General features: G+C 45.2%; 1 pseudogene; it reads right to left on the reverse strand.

Moving 5' to 3' along the window:
- Positions 1 to 509: 509 nt before the first annotated feature.
- The window catches only part of LOC138297050 (protein YIF1B-like), a 75,032-nt pseudogene continuing 51,447 nt past the window's right edge, over positions 510 to 24,094 (reverse strand).

Here is a 24,094-nt window from a genome sequence, read left to right on the forward strand (position 1 = left end):
AGAAATCAGCGAGATGTTCTTTGTCAACAAAATCTCAAACTGACCTCCTCTCCGACCTTAGAAATCAATCTTGTTGATGTGGGTTTACTGTTCGGCGCGTTTGTCCCTGACAGTACTTTAGGGAGATTAAGCGGGCTAGACCAGGTGAAATTGCATGTATACAATTGTTTGTTTTATTTCTTTATTTAAAAAAACGTTTAACGGAGTGACTGCTGCCAGAACAAAACGAAAAAAATAACTCTGTAGGCAGTTGAGGTACATTCCTTTCCCAAAAAGATGAAAATCTTTCCGATGTTCATAATATGGAAAAGTGAGGTTCCCAAATTAGCTAAATGGGAATGTTCTCAAATCCGACGAAATACCCACATTTGTGGAAACCAAACAATAAAAGCAAAGTACAGTCTCCAGGCTCTGCGGCCGTAGTGTCACCAAACTGCTGCTTCTTTCAGGTCATTTCAAGTTCCTGGCTTAAGAAGTGGTTAAACACAGCACATATGACCTCCGCAAAGGTCACTATCAGCTCATTAGGTAAAAGGTTAGCCAAAACATGAATATGGGTTGTGCGGCAGAAATAGCCATTGTGAGATACATCCTAAATTGGTTCCTGGTCCCACGCACTACCACGCCCTCTGCTGCACCTTCGGACAGTATTTTCAGACGTAATGTCCTTATGATAAAAACAACATTGGCGATGCAGCACCAACTCAGCATGAGGTAGTATCCTGTCCGTCCAAAGAGCAACCCTGATAAAACCCCTAAAATCATCCCAACATGCTTGTACACAGAGAACGCAAAAAGCTCCACCATGGTCAGGTCTTTTGTTCACAGTCCCCAAATACAGTGCAAGTAAAATAGCCAACACCTCCAAGATGAGCCAGGCAAAAGCTGAACTGGCCTGCACCCCGAGATTCTCGGGCGAAAACCTGTTCTGTGTCCCTAGTGCAGGACCAGCCACGAGAACATACTTAATAAAAGCCATAACTGGAATATAGAGGTCGGGGGCATTTAGATCAAAGTGTGTCCTGTTGGTATTGCACTTCCCAGTCCTGGTGCATGTAGGGAAACACAAGCAGCCCCAGCTTCTTACCCACGTAGATGGTATCCACAGTAAAGTAGTATTTCAGCTTGCTCACTGGGATAAACCGATCGATGTTTTTGTCCATCATTTCCTTGCCCTGGACGACGAGGCTGCTGCACTATGCTAAGGCAAGGTTGGACATGGGATCTGAGAAGAAGGACCGCCCAGAATGGCTGGGCCCAGGCCTGCCACCCTGACTTACAAAACTGAAACTTGTGTCATCAAACAGCTGATGTGGATCCGCGTTGCAGGGTTCCGGGATCCGCAGCCGGGGACGGCTTCGAACTGCATGCTGTCAGAGAAGGGAAGGGGAAAATTAAGCACAACATAGTGTTTGTGATTATTTGAACGCACTTTGTAACAAAAAATGTATGCTCACAAGCTGTAGTATCTCTCAATTAATACAAACGCCAAATTGCTAGGTGTGCAAGGGCCCCTTCTGAAGATACCAGGCAAAGTTTGCTGGAAGTTTGCGGCATTTACCGTTACCCCAGGATGAAGTATTTTCCAGGTATGGTAAATGGCTCTAATTCTGAGTATTAAACTAGAAAATGAAGCATAACACGAGGGGTCCGGTTTTGTAACAACGAATTCTGCATATTTTGCCTTTTTCTGTGCCTTCCTCCACATAAATTTCAGCATGTTTCTCTTGTCGGAATTTATCAGGGAAAATGTACCATACTCAAGGGAGGACACACACCTCTCTCAGACCGTTGCTTTCATGACAGAAAAAAAGGAAAAACTTCAGGGCTAGCAGAAGGCCACTCCCACCATGGGCGTAGGAAGTGTGGGGGACGCAGGGGATATGTCCCCCCCAGATTTTGGAGTGGGGGGACACGGGGGACAAGGGTGGGGGGGGGGCGAGGGGACAGAAGAATTTTCCCTTCTCTTCTGTAATTCACAGGGCCATTAACACATGAAAGCGTAACCTATACTGGCCCTGAACGTGACCTGTGACCTTCTTCCAGGACACTTGCCCTCTGCCCTTTTGTTGTGCTGCAGCACACAAGGGATTCCTTCTCACCTTGCCATCATCAGCTGCCTGCAGTCTGCCCTTCTGAGAACAAAGGCAGATGAAAGAGGCCCTTTGTTGATTGCTGTCTGCATCCAGTCCCTCCTGAGCCCGACCCTTCCTGTCCCTTGAAGATCCAACCCTGAAGAAAGCAGCAAGATTTGAGGAGGTTAGGAGGTTTGGGTAATTTAATGAAGTATTTCCAAGTATCTCCCCTTCTTTTGAAATACAGTGTTGTGTTGCGGAGTATCTCCCTTATTAGGGTCGAGCCTGCGTTGCATGCACTCGCGCATGCATATCGCAGCGAGACGCTTTAGTATTTAGAAAAGGGCTCGGAGCCCTGTCAACTTCACATCAGTGTTTTTTATTGGGTCGTGGGCTTGCCTAATAAAATCTGCTTGCTTTCATTAGTCGAAGGCACGCATACGTCATGCCTTTTCTGGTGGATAGCCCTCCTCGAGCGCAGCGACCAAGTACAGAAAACATGCGAGGCTCGCTGTTTTCCATCGGGCTCGTGGACTTCTTTTTCTCTAATTTATGAGCGCGATCACGCTTGGCAGAAGTCGAGCGCTTTACATAGTTAATTGCACTTTTTCGAGATATGTACATAAATGCACTTTTGCCCGATAGGTGAAAAGTCGGGTTAGGAGTTTACAACACGATCAGCTCTAACATGAGCAAACGCGAGACCCGTTGCATTGTAAATGCTTGTTAAATAAATTATTGTTGAGTTACTGTGAAATATGAGCAGTGAAGGCTTTAGCGCACTGATGCAACAATGTTTGTTAGGGCCCCCGTTTCTGTTGCCTCTCTCTCACTCTCTTCTCTCCTCTGTCTCCAGCTTGCCTGCCCCAGTGCGAATTATTGTCCCCTAAGTTGACATCCTGCCCCCCCAACATTCGGGTCTCCTGTCTCTCCCTCAGCCATCCTGGCATTTGTGACAGCCCACTCTGAAGGCCAAGGGCTGTCTGTAAATCTCATTTCCTGCCAATGGCCTGTAGATGTGAAGCCAGCACTGTGGCAACTCACAGCCTTTACAGGACTTCACAGGCTGTGGTGGAACACAGCCTGACACTGCTGGATAGACAGCGGAGAGACCAGCACACAGCAAGGGTCCCATAAAGAACCAGTTGGCCTGAGAGATGGACAGGGCCAGGTAAGTCAGCAGGGCCAGCCGCACCGGGTGCTTACTTAGGATGGGGGCGCTGTGTTTGAGATATATTGTGGCTTTAAGAGCACCTGCTGGGTGTTCCTTGCCACCAACAGTTTTCAGGCAACAATAAAAATCTCAAGATAATTCCAGTGATTAATGGTCTTCCTGGAGAGAGATTGAAGTTTTGTCTAGTGGAAGTTTTGACTCATCATAGTGTACAGGGTTACTATGCCTGCTGCAAGAACATCTACATGCAAATCACAAAGTGCATATAATGTGAATATGTCAGTGGGTTACTGCTTTTGTCAGATGTAGGAAAGCACCCTCTTTTTGGCATGGTTACCCCCACTTTTTGCCTATTGTCAGTAAGTTTTGATTGTGTTCACTAGGATCCTGCTAATCAGGACCCCAGAGCTCTCTCCCATTAAATTTGGATGCTTGGACCACACACACACCCCACATTTGGCATACTGGTGCCCCTTATAAGTCCCTAGTATATGGTACCCAGGTACCCAGGGCATTGGGGGATCAGGGGTTCCCCATGGGCTGCTGCATGTATTACGTGTTATGCCACCCATAGGAGCCCATGTAAAATGTGTCTGCAGGCCTGCCATTGCAGCCTGCATGAAAAGGCGCATGCACCCTTTCACAGGTGGCAGAATAAAGGATTTCCTTTGGAAGAGGGAGGCAACACTCTCTCCCTTTGGAAATAGGTGTTACAAGGCTTGGGAGGGGTAGCCTCCCCAAGCTACTGGTATGCTCTGAAGGGCACATTTGGTGCCCTCCTTGCATAAACCAGTCTGTACCAGTTCAGGGACCTCAGCCTCTACTCTGGCATGAAACTGGACAATGGAAATGGGCGTAACCACTCCCCTGTCCATCACCACCCCAGGGCTGGTGCCCAGAGCTGCTCCAGGTGGCCACTTGATTCTGCCATCTTGAAACCAAGGTGGGCAGAAGCCTCTGGGAGCATCTGAGTGGCCAGGTAAGACAGGTTACGTCACAGCCCCCTCCTAGGTGGTCACCCTGCTAGGTGACCAATCCCCCTTTCTGGGCTATTTATGGTTTCCCTTTTGGGTGGGTCCCCCGATTCGATGTGCAAGATTCCAGCAGGACTCCTCTGCAACGTTTACTTTGACTTCTGGCCACTGGAACCGCAGCTGGACTTCACAGGAACCTACAATCTGCAGTTCCAGCGACAACTTTGCCCTGCAACATTGTTTCTCTGGCTCCTTCCAGCAACTACAGAATTTACCCGGCTGTGCTTCCTCTGAGGGCAGCAAGTCTTCAGTCTGCATGAGAAGAAAGAAGGAAAATTCCTTGGAGTGAAGGAGTCACTTACCTGCATCTGCAGGCACCAACTGCAACAACGATCTCCTCTCCTCCTGAGCTGGGTGGATCTTGCATCAGGGGTAGTAGTCTGGAGTGGTCTCCTTGGTCTGCTCTACCAGCTGTCCAACTTTGGGGCAGGTGGGTCCTTGCCTTCCAATGCAGGACAGTACCCCCATGCACCACGTCTCTTGCAGCTACCAAGGCTTGTTGGCCTCTCCTCCAACGGATCTTCATGCTCCGTGTAACCCCCAGCGCTCTTCTCTGTGAAGCACATCCCTCTACGTGCTTCGCCTGTGACATGGGACCTCTCTTCAGGTGTGCTGCGTGGGCCTCTCTGCAGCTCTTGGGCTCCTTGCCTGTGGGTCTTCTGTGGGGGATGCCTCTACTTCTCCAGACTCTGTGCCTTGCTGAGGGTCACCTGGGACTCCCCTCCTTGGGTTGAGTCCCCCTGGACCTTGCTGGTCCCCGGTAGCTAGACTTTTCTCCTACTGTGACATTTGCCATTGCTTGTTGGTGGGTTTTCCACACCACAGACTGACTGCACTTCTTCATCCGGCATGGGACGTTGACTGCATCACCTAGGAACGCTTCATCTGCTCCAGTGATGTATTGTTGACCATCTTCGTCACCCCGTCGACCAACTCCTGCATCCACAGACGGGTGGGTATTGCTCCTGGCACGACCGGATACTCCAACTGGACTTGGTCCCCTTCTTTTCCAGGTCTTCCTCTTCCAGGGTCCACGTCTGGTTTCTTGCAGTCTTGTCTGCGTTTTGCAATATCCTTCTCTAAAGTCCTTTAGGTGGGTTGTGGAAAAAACAGTAACTTACCTCTTTCTCCTGGTCGCTGGAGTGCACTCTGGTACTTACCTTTGGGGTTTCCTAGTTCCTCCAGCTCCCCTCTACCGATTCCACTTCCTTGGGTGGGGACTCGACTTTCGCATTCCACTTTTTTAGTATATGGTCTGGTCCCCACGAGGCCTTCAGTATTGCCTATAGCTTTTTACTGTTTTCTATTGCTTTTTATGTCAATTTCTGATTGCTACTGTACATATAATAGTGTGGTACTTACATCTTATTGGAGTATTGCCTATCTAGTGTTTTAGTGTTTGTGTTACTGTAATAAGGAACCTTTATTTTCATAACATGTGTTTCTTTCATGTGTGTAAGTGCCGTGTGACTACAGTGGTATTGCGTGATCTTTGCATGTCTCCTAGATAAGTCTTGGCAGCTCATCCACAGCTACCTCTAGAGAGCCTGGCTTCTAGACACTGCCTACACTTCACTAATAACGGGATACCTGGATCTGGTATAAGGTGATAATAATACCATAGGTACTCACCACACACCAGACCAGCTTCCTACAACAGAGAGCTCCTTTTTCGTCCCCTGCAATTTATAAATTAAAACTAAATATATAACAGTGAGCAATTAACTAATCAAAGAGCTTCATGCAAACATCAAGGTATAGATTAGAGCGTCATGATTTCCCCTCACTTTTTCATTAACTTAATGTTGCAAAACAAGTTAATTTGAGTGCAAATCAATTCTTATTATTAAACCATGGTGTTATGTTTTAAATTCAGAGGTTGCGCTTCTCCAGATAAAGCACTCTTAAACTATACCTGCTACCAGTATGCATGACCTGTGACACCTACGCCTTGTAGTCCTCTCTTAGGTAACATTTCATATACACCTATTTACACACATATGATGGTTGTCTCTGCGTAATGTCTGTGTGATGTAAAGTGCTTTGACACCCTAGACTGGTATGAGGGCTGAATGATGGAACAACACATGCGTATATCATGCATGCCTTAACAACGTGGTCTCAACAACGACCGTGTCTTTACTACGCATGCGTTACAACAAATTTCGTTGTAAAAGCATGTTTGGTAAAGGAATATGCGTGGTAAATTCTCCCCGCCCTGCCCCCTTACACCTGATACCATACTCTTCCCTGCCCAAGCACTTAATACTGCCCCTGCCCTGAGCCCTAAACCCCCCCGCCCTGAGCCCTAAAAGTAACCCTGCCCTGTCCTAAAAACTACCCTGACCCCCACTCTGAATCCTAAAACCTACCCTGAACTGCCCTAAAAACGACCTTGATGCACCTGCCCCCACCCTGAACTGTAAAACCTACCCTGCTCTGTCCTAAATACATGACCCCCACCCTGTACCCTAAAACCTACCCCATACTGTCCTAAAAGCTACTTGTCCCCCACGCCTTCGTCCTGAACCCTAAAACCTACCCCACCCTGTCCTAAAATCTACCCCGACCCTACCCTCTCCTAAAAATGACCCCAACCTACCACCCTAAACCCAGCCACAACCCTACTTACCTCTCACTCCTCTAATTCTTCCTGTTCCACCCGGACAGCTAGACCGCTCTCTATGCTGTAACCACGCATATGCGTGGTAAAGACATGTGTGGTAAAGGCATGCATGCTAGACCCATATGTGGGGTAATGGCAGCGTGGTAAATGCAGTGCAGTGCATTGATTGCAGTGTAAGGGATATTTCCCGGTATGAGTGGTGCTATAAAACGAATGAAATGCATCTGAGAGAGACTGGTGATGGATAGTAGTGAGGAAATTTGTGGCGGAGGTGATCACTGAGGGGTGCAAACAAACAATGTCGCACAGGGCGCCACCAGCACTAAGGCCGGCCCTGTCAGACAGCACAGCAGTTCACTGGAAGGTGGCAGCACAGAGACTGCCACCTGACAGTCAGACAAGAACCTAGCAGCAATCATAGCCCTTACTGGCCTTTATAGGCAGGCGGGGGCCCAGACACTGACACAGCCTGACAAGAAAGAAAGCTCCCAGCAGGCAGCACAGTGCATGATAGGCAGCACAGGAATCGACAGGAAGCACTGCACCCAGCAGGCAGCACAGGCCTCTTAGGACTTCACGCAGGCAAACAGCAGCACAGAGCCTGTCGCTGTCTAACAGGCAGCAAAAAAAGGGCCCAGCAGACAGGGAAATGCAGGCCTCACAGGAGTTGACTGGAAGCGATCCCCGCTCCCCATCTTCCCATCTCCCCCCCACCCTCTCCCACAGCAACCCTTCTGGGTGCACACTTTCTGCAGGGGGCCCACCTCAAGGTTGTCCCTGTCCCCCCCTGAAATTTAGTGTCTCCTACGCCCCTGACTCCCACTACAAACGAAATTTACGGATTGACTAACCCAGCAAATTCCAGTATCTATGCATTAGAGTCTAGCCCACAGTCTGAAGAATATCACCAATGATCAGAACTTGGGTCACAGTAGACAAATCTCATTGTATATTCTCGTGATGCTCTTGTATGATTTCTCCTTCACTTCTTAAGAGGCACTTGCTTTTTTCAATAGGGGACGTAGTAAGAGACAAAACACACAGTCTTATGCCCTTAGTCTTGAGAAATTTGTTATTTTTTTACCCAACTGATGTGGTAGTATACATTCTTTGTACACTGAAGGCATAACAGGAAGTTAGTAGTTGAATACTTCTTCAAATTACTAGAGTTTTTGTACATCTCACTCAGATGAAGACATCCTTGATTGAGTCCCTTCTGCGCTTATTAGAGATATTATACCAGTAAACTTGTCAGGGTGGAAGTGGAGTGAAGTTGGTTTACTTCACCTGGATTCACATAAGGCAAAGTTTGTGAACTTCTCATGATCAAAGGCAAAAAAAAAATTCGGCCTGCTCTACCAAGGACATGATAGCATGTGGAAGGTCCATCCACTCTGACCACCCCCACAAAAAAAGGCCTGGGGGCCTCTGCCCACATCCAGATGAGGCATTTCCTTTGCATTTACATTCAGATTGCAATAAAGCTTCGTAGACATGCTGTACTTAACTCTACAAAATGTATTCAAAGGAGTAGCTTGGTATCACTCAGGGTCGACAGCTCCTCAAGCTTTTGATAGCATACAAATATAGTCAAATCAAAGGCATATTTGTTTGGCTTCAACAGGGCGCATAATTCTAAAGACCTTCACAACAGCTGGCATACAAGGTTACACGAGTAAAATTTCAAATGTTCCTGTGTGACTACAAACAAATAAATCAATTATTGCCATCGAAATCAGAAACCCTCTGCAGCGCGAAAATGTGCAGTGATTCATAAAGTGCTAGGCCATATATTTGTAAGGGCCTGTGTTGTAACTTTTCTTGTTGCCTGTTATTCATCCACCAGTGTACGGAAAAGATGAACATTCAAAACCGTGTTAGTCATATTCCTTAGTGTAGCGCTAGAGTAAAAACGCATTGCTCCTCCCACAACAGGAAGCTCAGAATAGGCGTCCTTTTCCCAGCCTTGTGTTAAATTGACAATCCCAAGATGGCAGGCAGCTGCCATTCCTATATACTGTTGAGTTTCAAAATAAAATCAGAGTGAAGGAAGGAGAATCAGTCACTACCTATACTCTCTAATTTGTTGAAGTAGGGAGCACTGGATGCACTTTACTTCGTATAATGCTATTCTATGCACTGGAGTTGTGTGTGGTTAGTGCATTTACTTTTAAGGGTTGGTTTGAAAGCACAGCTCTCACTAGCCCTTATATGATCACCAGAAAAATTATTTTAAGAAACAGTGCTTGGAAAGGGGATTTGGCTCCACCCACATTTTGATCTTCCTCTTTACCAACTTTTGATTGGACAGAAGTTGTGTAGGTCTAATGAAAAAGAGTGGTTGTATTTGTCATTCAAAAACAATTTGACTCAACACAGTAGGCCTGAGCTAGTCATGAAGACAAGCCAAAGACCAAGGCATGGTGGCACATCAAGACTGTTCTGTTTCCTGTGAAATGCTATGATAAAGGAGGTGCTATGATAAAGTGTCATTTACATAAAATGTACAAGTACAGGAAGGCCCAGAAAGGAGCACCCTGAGGATTTCATTAGTCTTCTTTCAAATGCACAGAAGGTAGTAAAACAATCAGCCAAATTCTAATGTAATAAAGAACACTTTGCAAAATGTTCTACAAGTGATTCCTCCAAAACTGCTAAGTATGCCTGATCCAAAAGGGGTAAGATGTTTCTAATCAGGATCAATAACGTTTCTCAATTATTAATAGAAGTCTAGATAAATGGAGTAAACTTTTTATGTTTAGTCGCTACTGGAGCCACCATGAATGCAATGACTAATGTGGAATTTGCAAACCTGCTCACATTTACAGCTAGTGAATGTGATAATAAAGGTATACGGCATGCATATACCTCTTTCCTGCAAAGCCTACTTTAGTACCATACTTTCTCTCTGGCAGGTGAGGCTTTGCGAAGCATGTTGCACTGCATTTATGGAGAATATCATTACAGATTGAAAAATACGTGGAAGCTGAAATTAAGCATGTACTCCAATAAACACCATTGAGCCTGTAATGAAGCCTACCCTTCAGGTTTTCTATATTCTACCTATCCCTACCAGGGAATATGGAGGACCCTTTTGCATCTGTATGGGCATGTAACTGTATGGGCATGCCGTCATTCTATGGGAACAACATTTGGCCCTTGAATACAGGCATTATGCACCATTAAAGGAGGTATGGTTCTTCTCCAGTCTGGACTAAAATAAGGATATCATAAGTTGGAGCTAGAAGAGTCATCACCTTAATGTAGCTGGTTTTGTTGTAAATAACTTGACTTTGCTGTCTTTTCAGCAGCTGAAGTATTTCAAGAGGACATATATAGGTGACTTAAAGTACCTTAACTGCCTAATCTACAAAAAGCTATCCTGGTATCTGGCGAGACATAATACAAGCATAATTATGCCATGATGAAGGTCTGTGACACCCTTGCTTCTTGCCACCCACACTGTCAGTACTTGCCCTGGAATCTCATGGGCTTAAGTTCTTCATCAAAGGTGTGAGGCCAGATCCAGAGAAAGTAGAAGTTCTCACAGGAATCACCTCCATCAAATGTGTCTACACTTTATTTATTTCTGTCCTCACTTTATTGCCTTTATGGCCAGTTTTTGTGCCAAATCGATCCCAGATTTTGCATCCATCAATGCCCTCTTGAGAGACTTTACCAGGAAGACAAAAGCATGTATGTAGTCTACAGATGTTAAAAAATCTTTGAAGCCACTAAGGCTTACTTTGCAGAAGTTTACATTTTTATTTTATTTCTCCTTACGAACAGAAGATGATGTGGATGTCAGCCCAAAAGGTTGAGCACCATCCTTCCCAGCCTGTTCAGAATTTTGAAGTACCCAAACAAAATACTCCTGCATGAGCCTAACAAAGTTTGAGAAGGCTTAGGTCCTAATTTAGATCTTTGCAGAGGGAAATACTCTTTCACAAACGTGACGGATGTCCCGTCCGCAATATTACGATCCCATTATATCCTATGGAGATCATAATACAGCGGACGGGATATACATCATGTTTGTGACAGAGTATTCCATCTGCCAAGCTCTAAATCAGGTCCTTAGTCAGAAGCATAAAATGATAGCCACATTGTGGTCTGGGCATGTCAGCACTTTCATTTGTTTCTCTATAAGAATGCTGTGAACTTTGCCACGGATCGTCAGGTACTTGTCACAATTTCCATAATCTCTAGAGAAAAACTACCACCATGGACTGGACAATCATCTCTAAGACTGTATATTCTAGGCAAGGACTACAACTCTGCTGACTTCTTTTTTCATATTCCCTCAAATACACAAATCGTAAAGGCTGCTCTAGGGCTATCAGCAAGAGAGATGTACCAAAAGCCACAGAAGAGGATCTCACACCAAATGCTGTGTATAAACTCTTCAGACCCAATGCTAAAGGGATGTTGATCCTATTAAGTTGGCTTATTGAAATAGCAAGCAGAAGGTATTGTTTCTTTCCCTGGATGAGTAAAGATCACCTTATATGTCTCCACTGTCACAAGGCACATGGGAAGCAGTAGTGGGCTTAATGTTTAGTCCTGATTCCAAAGGGGTAATACCTGCTGTTAGCCATGGATGAGTATTCCAGAATCCCTAAGGTCATGGATGTACTGAGCATCACTGCAGAGGTGCTCCTCTTTGTACTGAAAATATATTTTCAACATTTGGAATCCCTGAAGTTGCCAAATTAGACTAGGTCACCCTCCAATGGAACCAATTGTAGGGATGTCGCCGATTACAGTGGCTTCTCCATTGCAAGATTATGCTATACATTATAACTGTTAGCCAATTACATTTAGGATTGCTACATGGCAACCTTCATTTCATTTCCATTTGAATTTTAAAGCTGATAAAAACCTGCATGTATAGAGTTATTTGGCATTCACTGAGAGACCATTGTGACATTCTACACAGCACCACAAGAAAGTAATCGGCTGAGTTGTACTTAGGAAGAAAGAAAGATGTGCGGACGTCTAAGGCAATGCCTGGAACAACTCCATATTGTGAAGCGTTGCCCCAGTAGGATCTGTACAGGAACACAAAAACGGACAACCACACACACACAAAGGTAGATGTGTCAAACTTTCCCATCAGACCCAGTGGGATATGGTATGGCCAAGACCAGAGGCTTGCACAAGGATGACTCACCATTTGACCCTCAAACATATGTCAATACTGCTAACAGTCTGGAAAGATGGACACACAGCAACAAATACTTCTTCTAATTCTTTTTGTTTGTGCAATATTTCTTTGTTGCCTTTTATCATGTAAATCAAGGATGCCATAATATTTGAACAGTTAGAGTAAAAGTATCATGATCAAACATGGGAAATCACCTTCAATAGGCACAGAAAACAATACTTGCACAATTTGGATTATGTTTTATGGGTATCAGCCAGAATTACCACACTGGATCAGAATGAGTAGAGAATAAACCCATCAAATCTTAGCATCCTAGGCCAATGAATAAATCCAAGTGTAAGTTTGTCAACATACATATAGTGCCCATTATTAATAAACATTTCAAAACCTGATCCTTGCCTCACAACTATATATGCCAGTAAATAAATTAGCATTATATAGATCAAACCAGGTGTCTCCAACCAGTCAATTGTGAGCTACTGGTAGGTCGAAGACACCTTCAGAGTAGCTCACACCCTTCCATTTGTTTTAAAATAAGCACAGGGTCACATTTCCCTTTTCAAGTTAAGGGAAGTGTGTGTATTTATTTTACAAATTATCTTCAGGCTGCAGATAGCTGGGACTGATAATGAGCAGTGCTGGAGTCAGATTTCTGACCTGAGGTCACAAAGGTAAAGCACTGAAGCACTGAGGCCTTTACATCTTAACTAAAAGACCTTGTCTACTACTGTGAGAAAAATATTACGTTTCTGAATGCTTTTAAAGAGGAGAAACTTTCAATGAAGTGTTAAATTAATGATTAAGTTAACTTTTCATATTAATTTTTTCTCATTTCAAAGTGCTACCTTTACAAACAGAAGGCCTCCTGCTCCCAGTGACCAGTAGATAATGTGCTATATTTAAAGCTAAAAGTACAGTAATTTCTTTTAATTGGAGAAAGTTAAAGTGAAGAATAATATTTATATGAAATATTAAGTCAATTATGTCTTAATATTTTGTGACGCATGTTTCTTCACTCTATATTCCTCCCATTTAAATAAATGGTTGTATTATTTTGTTATAAATGTGGCACCCTGTCCTCAGGCCACTGGGTGCAAGATGCTTCATGTTTGTAAATGTCACACTTTGGAAGTGCGGAAAAGTGTTCCATGTTATAAATATGTTTGCAGAACATTATCATGCACTTTAAAATTCTCCCATAAAAATGGCTGTATGTTTATGTTATACATATAACAGTCCCGCATATGGGTAAAGGTATGTCCTGTGCCACAAGTACATATGACACAGGCTTACTTTCACCTATTCACATATATCCCATTCATAGGCGCACAAGACCACGTTCTCACTCGCACACATGCCAGCCCTGTCATAGCGCCCCTAGTCAAAAAGTATTTTGTTCAAACCATACTTCCTGGTGAACATTAGACTTAGTCAATTAACTGGGCGTGGAGTGTCTAGTACACTGTGAGAGTGCCTTATCATTCAGTAGCTCACAATGATTTTCACTGATCAGAAGTAGCTCTCATTACAGTAAAGGTTGGAGACCTCTGGATCAAACTATATTGAATATTACAGAATGATTAGCTGTTGTATGGTTCACAGCATTGCAATTTTACGAGAAAAGTAGGGGGAGAATAGGAACTAACTGGCAAAGGTGGAGGAAGAATTTCAATTATTGTAGCTGTAGGTGCTAAATAAATGGATTCCAAAACAACTAGAAAATATATTGTTATCCCAGCAGTCTGTACATGACACACTCCTGTCTTACCAGAGCCACTAACTCTTAGAGCCAATCATCATGTGTGGGAGAGTCTTGAAGCCACCAATGTCACAAAATAAACATCTTTTAGCTACAGCCAGTGCTGTGTTAACCACCTCTTCCAGCGGTTCATGATACTAGAGTTGTCCAGGAAGGCATGTTATATCACAAAGAATGAAGATAGAGTGAAGATGAGGCCATTCATGGCCATCATCATATTCCATATTGTTTTCTAGGGCCTATGCAGGAGTGGGCAGGACCATATCAGATGCACCCCCCACACCTCCAGTAGTTGTAACTTGGGCTTAGATTGTCTTGATGATATTTGTGAAGACTAGTGCCAGTCATGCAACAATTTGAAGAAATAAAGTTTTATCTTTGCTTCATGCAGACCCCTGTCATGAAGTTCCAGCAGGTTGGTGCTGTAGGAAAGTACCCCTTTTTTGTGGTTACCACCAGCTATTTGCCAATATTGATGCTGATGACTGAAAGTGTGCTGGGATCCTGCTATCCAGGCCCCAGAACCAGTGTTCATTCCCTAAAACTGTACCAGGTACCAGTGATACCAAGGGCTCTGTGACAGGGAGGGTCACTAAGTGATGCAGCATGTACTGTGCCACCCTAAGGGACCCCTCACCAAGCACATGCGCACTGCATTGCATTGTGTGTGCTGGTGGGGAGCAAATGGTAAAGTTCCTCTCAGGGTGCCATGCCCAGCAACCACTACCTGTGGCATAGGTAAGTCACCCCTTTAGCAGGACTTACAGCCCTTAGGCAGAGTGCACTATACCACGGGTGAGGCCATAGCTGCATGAGCAATATGTCCCTACAATGTCTAAGTCCATTCTTAGACATTGTAAGTGCAGTGTGGCCCTATTAAGTACAGGGGCTGGGAGTTTGCCATTACAACTCCACAGCTCCATGATGGCTTCACTGAAGACTGGCAAGTTTGATATCAAACTTCTCAGCACAAAAAACCCACACTAATGCCAGTGTCTGATTTACTGTACAATGCACCCAGAGGGCACCTTAGAGATGCCCCCTGGATTTTAACCAACCCTTTAGTGTAAGGCTGACCAGTCTGTGCCAACCTGTCACTAAAAGACAAGTTTCTGACCCCATGGGGTGAGAACCTTTGTGCTTTCTGGAATCAGAAACAAAACCTGCTCTGGGTGGTGGTGCTTCACACTCCCCACCTGCAGGAACTGCAACACTTGAAGGTGAGCCTCAAAGGCTCAGGCCTCCTGTTACAGTGCCCCATGGAACTCCATCCAATGGAGCTTCCTGCCCACCAGACGAGCCCCCACTTTTAGCGGAAAGTCCAGCAGGAAAATTAGGAAAAACAGGGAGGAGTGACCACTCCAACGAGGACCACCCCCTGAGGTGTCCAGAGCTGAAGTGACCCCCTTCATGAAAAACCTCCACCTTGGTGTGGAGGACAGGGACCAATAGGGTTAGGAATGTGTCCCCCTCCCCGAAGGGAGTGGGCACAGGAAGGGTGTAGCCACCCTCAGGGACAGTAGCCATTGGCTACCTCACTCCTACCCCTGTAACACCCCTAAATTTCAAATTTAAAGGCACCCCTGAACCTAGCTTACCAGATTTCTGGTGACCTCAAGAAGAAAAGAAGAAAAAAGCAAGAAGAAGGGCTGCTAAGCTGACCCCAGCAGAGAAGACTCCAGACACCAACTAACTTGTCCCCAGCCCTACCAGCATTCTGCAACTTCTAAAGCCTGGCTACAAAAAAGGCGACACATCCTGCAGGACTAGTGACCTCTACAAACCCCCAGAGGACTTCTTGCCCAGCAGAGGGCCAAGAACTCCTGAGGACAGTGGTCACCTAAACTCCCAAGGTAGGCCCTCAAAAGTCGCAGGTACTTACCTGCCAGCAGATCTGTTTCCGAGTGCCCCAGTCTCCATAGGATCCCATTCTAAATTCAACACCAAGTTTGACCTCTGCACCCGGTCTGCACAGTGTTGCTGGTGGTGCATGTTTGGGGTCATCTTGAACCTTAACCAGTGGACATCCTAACCCCCAGAGACTGGAACTGTAAGTCGAGTACTTACCTCAAAACTACACTAATACCCCCCCAACACTCCCCCAGTACTGTACTAAATAATGCAGTGTCAACTTTTGAAAGTGAAAAGTGTTAATTGCCTGTAAACAGTTTTATGTGCCAAACTCAAAGTACAAAGGATACCTTTGTTCGATACTTACTTGCAAATGTACATACCTGCAACAAGAACCTTTTGGTTCTAGAAATAAAGGCCCTCATTCTGACCCTGGCGGTCGGCGGAGAGACGGCGGTCGGACCGCGAACAGACCGGCGGTATTAAAAATGGCATTCTGACCGCGGCGGTCCCCGCCGCGACCGACCGCTACTTCTCCACTCCGACCGCCACGGCGGTCATGACCGCGGGGCTGGAGTTTGCGCACTCCGGCCCGGCGGTCGTCCCAAGACCGCCAAGGGTATTATGACCCTGCCTACCGCCGCGGTTTCTTGCGGGCGGGAACCGCCGTGCGAACCATGGCGGTAAGCACTATCGGGGCCAGGGAATTCCTTCCCTGGCACTGATAGGGGTCTCCCCCACCCCCCACTACCCACCCGAGTCCTCCCCCCACACCCTCCACCCCCCTGCCACCCCCCAGAGGTGGTACGAACCCCCTCCCCACCCCCACCCCGACATGCACATACACGCACCCCGACATGCACACACCCCCAACATGCACATATACACACCCCCTACACACACATACACAACGGGGACACATACCCGCACACATACATGCCGACATGCGCACCTGCCGAACAGCACACATTACCCATAGACACAGCAGCACCCCCCGCCCGCATACACGCACTCACACACCCCCTCTACACACTCACACGCACACCCCCATGCACGCCCACATCACACAACACCCCCCCACCCCCTCCCCTCACGGACGATCAACTTACCTTGTGCGTTGGTCCTCCGGGAGGCGACGGGAGCCATATGGACGTGACCGCCAACAGAAGACCGCCAACAGAAGACCGCCACACAGAAATGTGGGTCGTAATTCTGTGGGCGGTGTTCTACTGGCGTGGCGGTGGAGGTTGACCAGTCTCCACTTTCCCGCCGACCGCCAGTGTGGCTGCTGGCGGTTTTCCGGCGGAACGCTCCCAGCGGTCAGAATGCGCACAGCGGCACACCGCCGCGGTCGGCGGTCTTCACCGCGGCGGTAACTCAGCGGTCTTGCGAAAAGACCGCCAAGGTCAGAATGAGGGCCAAAGTAACAAAACACATTTTTCCTATATAAATACATTGGCCTGGAGTTAGTCATTGACTGTGTGCCTCATATCTTGACTGTGTATGTACAAATGCTTTGCACTACCCTCTGAGAAGCCTAACAGCTTGACCACACTATCACAAAAGAGAGCATTAGCAGTATCTACTTTAGCCTCTGTTAAGCCTTTGGGGATCCCTTGGTTTCTGTGCACACAATACCTCATTTTGGTATAGCATATACAGAGCCATCTTCCTACAGGTGCAGTCATTGCCTGTGTAGTATCTAGAGAGATTAGTTTGATCCATATTCTAAAGGGAATTTCTGGCTTGCCAATGAGTGTTACTGTCATTGTATGAATCAGTATAGCCACTTCTTCGTTCTGTATGAGGAGACCAATATGAAGAATACCTTCTCTACCCATGTTCTTTTCAGTTTGACTGCTGCTGGTTGTAACAAATGAGTTTCTTGTAACTGAACAATGTCACCTATTGGCATCATAGTTAAGTACTTTGTCCAATCTGAAGAAACCTGAAAAAACTAGTAGCCTTAAGTAAGAAAACAGAGATAGTTCTCATGATGGCATGTTGCGCTGAAGTGGTCAGTCATTAGTTGAAAGATTTCCAAGTTATGAGTCTGTATGGTATATTTTTAAGGATGTGTGGTGTCAGATCTAGAAACGATGGAGGTTGTTGTAGAGCTCTTCAAACTTTGTCTTGTCATGTATGAGCGCAAAGGAATGCCTGAGATTAATCATTGGAAGGCAGTAAATCAGTATGCAACTCAGATCGGTGACTGAAAGCAAACAATATGTTTTGCCGTGTTATTCCAGCAACAGTATTAAAGGTACATTCTTCAGTTTAGACCTTGATTTTCTATGGACTGTATGGTTCAACCTTTTGCCCTCCTGAGTCCAGAAGGGTTGAGTATGTGTGGAGTTGTAGTCAGCCAAGTGGCAACCTTGTTGCTGTTCGGGGTTCAGGTTTGGGCCGACATTTATCTCCAATGTACTCACAGGGATTCCCAAATCTATCGAAGATTCTTCCAATCAAAGAAGGAACCATTCCAGTTCTTCAGGTCTGTAGTATTATTTTGTTTCTCCCACCCATATCAACAGTAATAAACATTGTTGCAGGCACTAGCAACTGAATAGGACATTTTGTTCAGAGTAGATCATGATGCCAGAACCTTCTGGTGAAGAACATTAGTTTCATAGGAAAAATCAACAGAAATTGAGATTTCATAGTTTTCATGTTGATATGGGGCGTGTGCTTTGGTTTTGAGGATAATATTCCTGATTTATTGGTGGCAGAAGCACGCTATAACTGGGCATGCCGCATCAGTCTTATTTGGTGTAAACTCTGTGTTCTCTGAAATTTCAGTGGAGGACTGAAAACTACTTCAATGAATGTCAGTACACATACAGTTAGGAAGGATATAATTGTGCCACCTTCTTGGACATCAAACATTACAATGTTGTTTATCCTACTCCCGTTCTCCAGCTTGATCACTTTCCTTTGAGGGTTCCAGAGATCGAAGCCCCACCAAAATGTTGTCAGTAGTTGCTGTTCTAGTTTATCTAGGTTTCAGTCATGAACTTCCAGATTTACTTTAAGTAAGGGCAGTTCAGAATTCATGGATTTAATCTTCAGTCAACATCTCCACCTTATAGATTTTAGTTCTACCATCAGGGTATCCAGTGTGACTAAAGCCATAGGATTAGAAGGGTCTGCCTCTATGACATTTTGTTGCTGGCCAGGAATGGTTTCTAAAAATATTAGCTGGTGACAGGCTTTATTACCCAGTGCAAGAAATTACATACCATTAATAATCACAGTCCTTGCCAGAGTGAACCGCCAATGTGTGACCAAAGTCACTAAATAAACCTGTGCTTAATCCTCTCGTAATTTGTCACAAAGCAGTTGGGCTTACCTAAGATGCAATGTGTAAAGTCTTTATGTGGTACTCAAACAGTAATGAAGTAAAAACACAATGCAAGAAAAATCTCGGACATTTAGAACATTTTAATATATAAAATGACACCAAAACAACCCAATTCCAATAAGTAGAACTGGAGATGTGAAAAATAGCACCAAGAAGCACAAAGGGCCAACCACAGTTATTTGGTCACACTAGACTGGGTCAAAAGTTAAGGCTGACCACTATGGAGTGATGAGGTGCTGGTCGAATACAGGGATCAGGTTCTTCCCAGTGGAAAGTTCACCTTCGGACTTAGAAATGGAGAAAATTGGTTGTCGACAAGTCAACATTGGAGTAATCTTTAAGCTGGATCCAAAGTGGGACTCGAAGACAGCTGATTGCTAAACTTCAAGATCCTAATGCGGTCATCGACAAAGGTGGGAAAGCTCCAAGTGGGCAAAGTTTAAAGTTTATTCGTAGGGAGGCCTCAACATCAACAGTTTGTAGCTCGGTGTTGGTCCCACGGAAGCCCTTTAGGTTCAGACTTAAAACATTTTCTGAAGGTCAGATCATCTTCAGTGGGGCAACCCAGCAAAGTGAGGCCAACAGTGATTCTGCTGCTGCAAGATCAACTGTAATCTCAGTCTCTGGTTGTTCTCTGGGTAAAAAGTTGGCAAAAACTCTAACATCACCATGGGTCCAGGACTTAGGGGGCACCTCCTGGGGATCAGAACTTGCTCCAGCAGAGGCCAGGAGCACGGCAGGCACAGTTGGTATTGGTCAGCTGGGCAACTGCAGGGAAGGCCTCTGGAAGCTGGTTGTGTCACTGTAGCTCGAACAGGAAGTCAGCTTTGAGTCCCTTCTAGGCCCTGGCTTCAAGGCAAGAAGGCCCAGTCTTCCTTCAGGTTCTTCATACAGCAGAGTAGTCCTTCTGATTTTTTACAGTTTCAGGAGTATTCTCAGGAGGGCACTAGAGATACCACATTTATGCCCAGTGCCATCCTATGTGTGGGGAAGACTCCTGGCCACTCACTAACCAATGGGGTGAAAGTTTCCCCAGGGTGAGCCTACCCACTTTTGCAGCACTTGTGTGTTTTACTGTATGCAATCCACAGCTCACCAAAGGAGAGCCATCAGCAGTCTGGTGACACATGAGACTGACAGAATAGCCTCTATGGCTTAGGCAGGAAAATGGCAACTTTCTAGAAGTGGAATGTTCAAAATAATAATATAAAATTCAACTTGATCAATAGGTTGGATTTTAAATTACTATTAAAACGAGCCCTTCAACCATATTTCTAGCTGCTCCCAAAATGAAATCCAGTGTTTTCCTATGGGAGAGCCAGCCTTGCAACAATGACAACTACATTGGAGGCTTGTCACTGTTAGGGCATGTAAAACATTGTATGTACACATATATTATATTGAAACTATAGGTGATGGCACAACACATACCATGCTCAATAGTAAGAATGTAATTGTATCAATGAGTGGAGAGTGCTTGGATGTACAAGGAAGATTGTGGCTCTCAATATAAGTGATGTTATCATTTGCCATTTAACCTAAGCCGTAATGGCCTCTGCTGATGCCAGCAAATGGTGCTCAAGCATTTGTAGGCACCCTTGTTAATACAAATGAAAGCTCTCTAGGAATTCCAGCAAGGTGTGGCCCTTGTGGATTACTGCAGATCATGGAGTCGAATAGAGCGAACAAGGAGCTTCCTGCTATTTCAGCAGGGTCCGCAGCAAAACAGGAATATGTATTTTTGTATTTTGCATTTATTAAGACAAAGTACAGAGAGTAGGGATCCAACCAGCCCTGATGAAGTCCCTAGACTCTGAGGCTACTACTAGGTCTATGTTGACATATTTGGGAATGATTGAGATTTAATCTCTCATTTTTAATCCAACCTGCCTACTTTAATTCACCCTGTGTACCTTTTAATAAAGACAATTCCTTTGGGATTATGTGGAGATTTTTTTAACAGCAGGCTGGATCACACATATTTATCTTGAACACACGTGTTTTGAGACCGAGGCTGCCTTAGTAGTACTAATTTATCAGGGTGAGGTGGAAAAGTCAATGATGAAGCATGCCCCAAAAGCTTGGGTGAGGTTTATCAGGCTAACATCATCAATGTTCTCTTTGGGAGGTCCATGAAGGCATGAAAGTTAATTTGTCTCACTATTGCATATTTTGTGTGTGGTCTATATACAGCAAGGAGGATGTGTGACAGTGAAAAACCTCTTTCTAACTGTTGTACATTCCGCAGCAGAACCAGTACTCCTATGGCTCACAGGGATCAACCTCGCTATTCTCCTGTCACACAGGTCGGTGTTTCAACTTCACAGACAATTATTCCAATATCAGGAAATCGATATGGGTGGTGGGGTTCATTTTACAGTGCTGATTCCGGGACCTAACCTCAATTCTCAGGATCTTAGGAAAAAGGTGTGGACACTATATATAGAATTAGGCTGTTTAATCAAAAGGTGTGGATCCTGTAAGCAAGATTGAATGAAATAAAACAAAGGCACAAAGGAGCTTCTTTAAAAGGTGGCTGTCACAGGGGAAGCCAAGCTCTTAATTCCTACTGTTTGATCAATGAAGGCCCTTGTGAACTCTCATTGGCGTATGCAGGCACAAGCGTTAAATACCCATGTGAAGGGAATTCTGTCTGGATGTCAGCATTAGGGCAGTATGTGGTGGAACGCTGCCCAAATAATCTCTTAGTCAGGACCCAGCAGGGACTGTTAGGTGCAGTTGTTAGTTACCAATAAATCACATCTGGGAGGGTTTCCTAGTATGTGAAGTGCGGACAGCAATGCTTTAAGTGGGTTGGGTAAAAATTGACTTTGAAATGAGTCCCTATCGGACCTTCTACCCATGTCTTGAACTTTAACAGCAAACAGACACATTGATACCTCAACAATGATTGCAAAAACTGTTAATGTAATAAATGTCAGCAATGCAGACTTGGTTCCATTTCACATTTTACCTTATCTTTCACTCCCTAAAATTGTTTTTTTCCCCATTGTTTTGTTTCTGTAGTTTCTTGATGCAATATATGATAGTTGTAAAGTGTGGGGATTTAGGTGTACTATATGATATGGCTGTGGGGCCTTAGTGTGCAGTACACTCATAAATACCATTTTGGGTCCAGTCACACTTGTTTAATTAACCGTAAGCTCAACCTTGGGTAGCTGTGGTTGCAAGCAGGAAGGCTTAGCAAAGGAACTATGCGTAAAGCATTTAACAACACCAAACAATGAAATAAGAAAGCCACAGCACATGAAAGAAAGAAGACACCAATATATAAAAATAGATTATATTGTTATACATTTTTAGAGATCTTGATGAACAGAATACACAAAAGTGTTCAGGAGACACAGATTTTAGAAGATAATAGCACTTGTAAATGCAACTGCAAACTAGCATTGGTCAACAAAATCTTTGGAAAATTTTGAAAAGTTTGAAACTGTTAGTTTGGCTATGGCAGCTCGGGTTGGGCAACCAATTCTGGCAGGACAGAGTTCTAGGGAGTCAGACTGGATACTCTGGACAGTTACCTGGCCATTGGAGAATTTTTAAATGAAGATCCAAACTTTACTGGGCAACCTGAATACTCCAGTTGTGGTGTGGTCAACTGGGGTGCCATTTTGAGTGCTCGATGGTCCATGGGGGAAGTTGGGGAAACTTGGCCACAGAGAAAGGGGTCATTCGAAGTCCTCTACATTGCAGTTGCAGGCCAGCCGATGCTGGGCTACTGATCAGTGTGCACCACAGTTAGGGCAAATCAGTCTGCACCATGATTGGGATGAAATACTTAGGTGGGAGCTAGAGTTCCTTGGGTGTGACAATTCCAGACTTGGATAGCACTCACAGGTCAGGCAGATTAGGGTGCAACTTTTGGCTATTTGAGATTTGTTCTCTTGGGTGCCAGTGACTTATAGTGGCAATACTTCTGCGGTGGCTACAAACTTGTTGGTTTGGGCTTCTTCAGCTCTTGCATCCCTGGAGCTGTATCCAGGAGATCAGTCGACTGATCCTTTGAGTAAATAATGTAGGCTGGGTCTAGGAATCAACCTTTCCCTGAGCCAGAAACCTCAGGCACAGTCCAAACTTTGCTAGCCCAAAAGCAGCAGGTGCAGTCCTTCCAACGGTGCAGCGTCTCTTTGTGTGGGTCCAAGGACCAGAGGGCTACACGCTGACAGTACCACCCGTTTGAGGGTGAGTTTTCCCTCCTTGACTGTGTCTCCACTTTGTCTGCAAAAACAAAAGGCATCCTGCTCAGGGGTGTTGGTACTACTTCCCTCACAAATGCGTCTTCACCTTTGAAGCTCGCCTTTTGGGCCAACACCCTGAGTGGCCATCCTGGGAGAGGATGTGAACCCTCACTCAGCGGCAACTGCCTTTGGTCCTGGGCTGGGGGTCATTAACACTTCTCCCCAGGTGGTCAGTAAGCTGTCTGTGTGCCAGGGCCTTTGTGAGGTGGCTGAGCTATCTGGAGTACAAAGTGGCATTTTTTTTTTAGTTGCTAAACTTTAATTGTGGTATCAAATTGGGCCTGGGCATCAGGTAGGGTTTAATACCACACACAGAGAGGCACAAACAGTGCTGCAGCCCTGAGTGGACACTCTGCATTACATGTCCTGGGTACCCTGGGTACCATATACTAGGGACTTACGAGTAAGCCAGACCTTGCCAATTGAGTGTATTTAATTTGACTGCAATATATACAGGGTCAGAACATTGACACTGGGGTCTTGTCAGCAGGCCTCAGTGCACTCTCAGAGTTACAAAACATCAGCATAAATCCAAAAATATCAGGGTGAACATGCAAAAAAAGGCTTTTTTGTTTCATATCCCCCCAACCAGATGAAAGGTGATGAGCAACTAATCTTTAACCTGGTAATTCTCATCATCTAAGTGGAAGAACATGGAAAGGACATTTGCCTTGGCATGGTCAGTCCCAGGTCTGTGTTCCACTGTAAAGTCCATACGCTCTAGGAAAATGGACCACCTCAAAAACTTGGAGTTCTCCGCTCTCATTTGCATCGACCAAGCAACA

Source organism: Pleurodeles waltl, chromosome 5, assembly GCF_031143425.1.
Source record: "Pleurodeles waltl isolate 20211129_DDA chromosome 5, aPleWal1.hap1.20221129, whole genome shotgun sequence".
Classification (NCBI taxonomy): Eukaryota; Metazoa; Chordata; class Amphibia; order Caudata; family Salamandridae; genus Pleurodeles; species Pleurodeles waltl.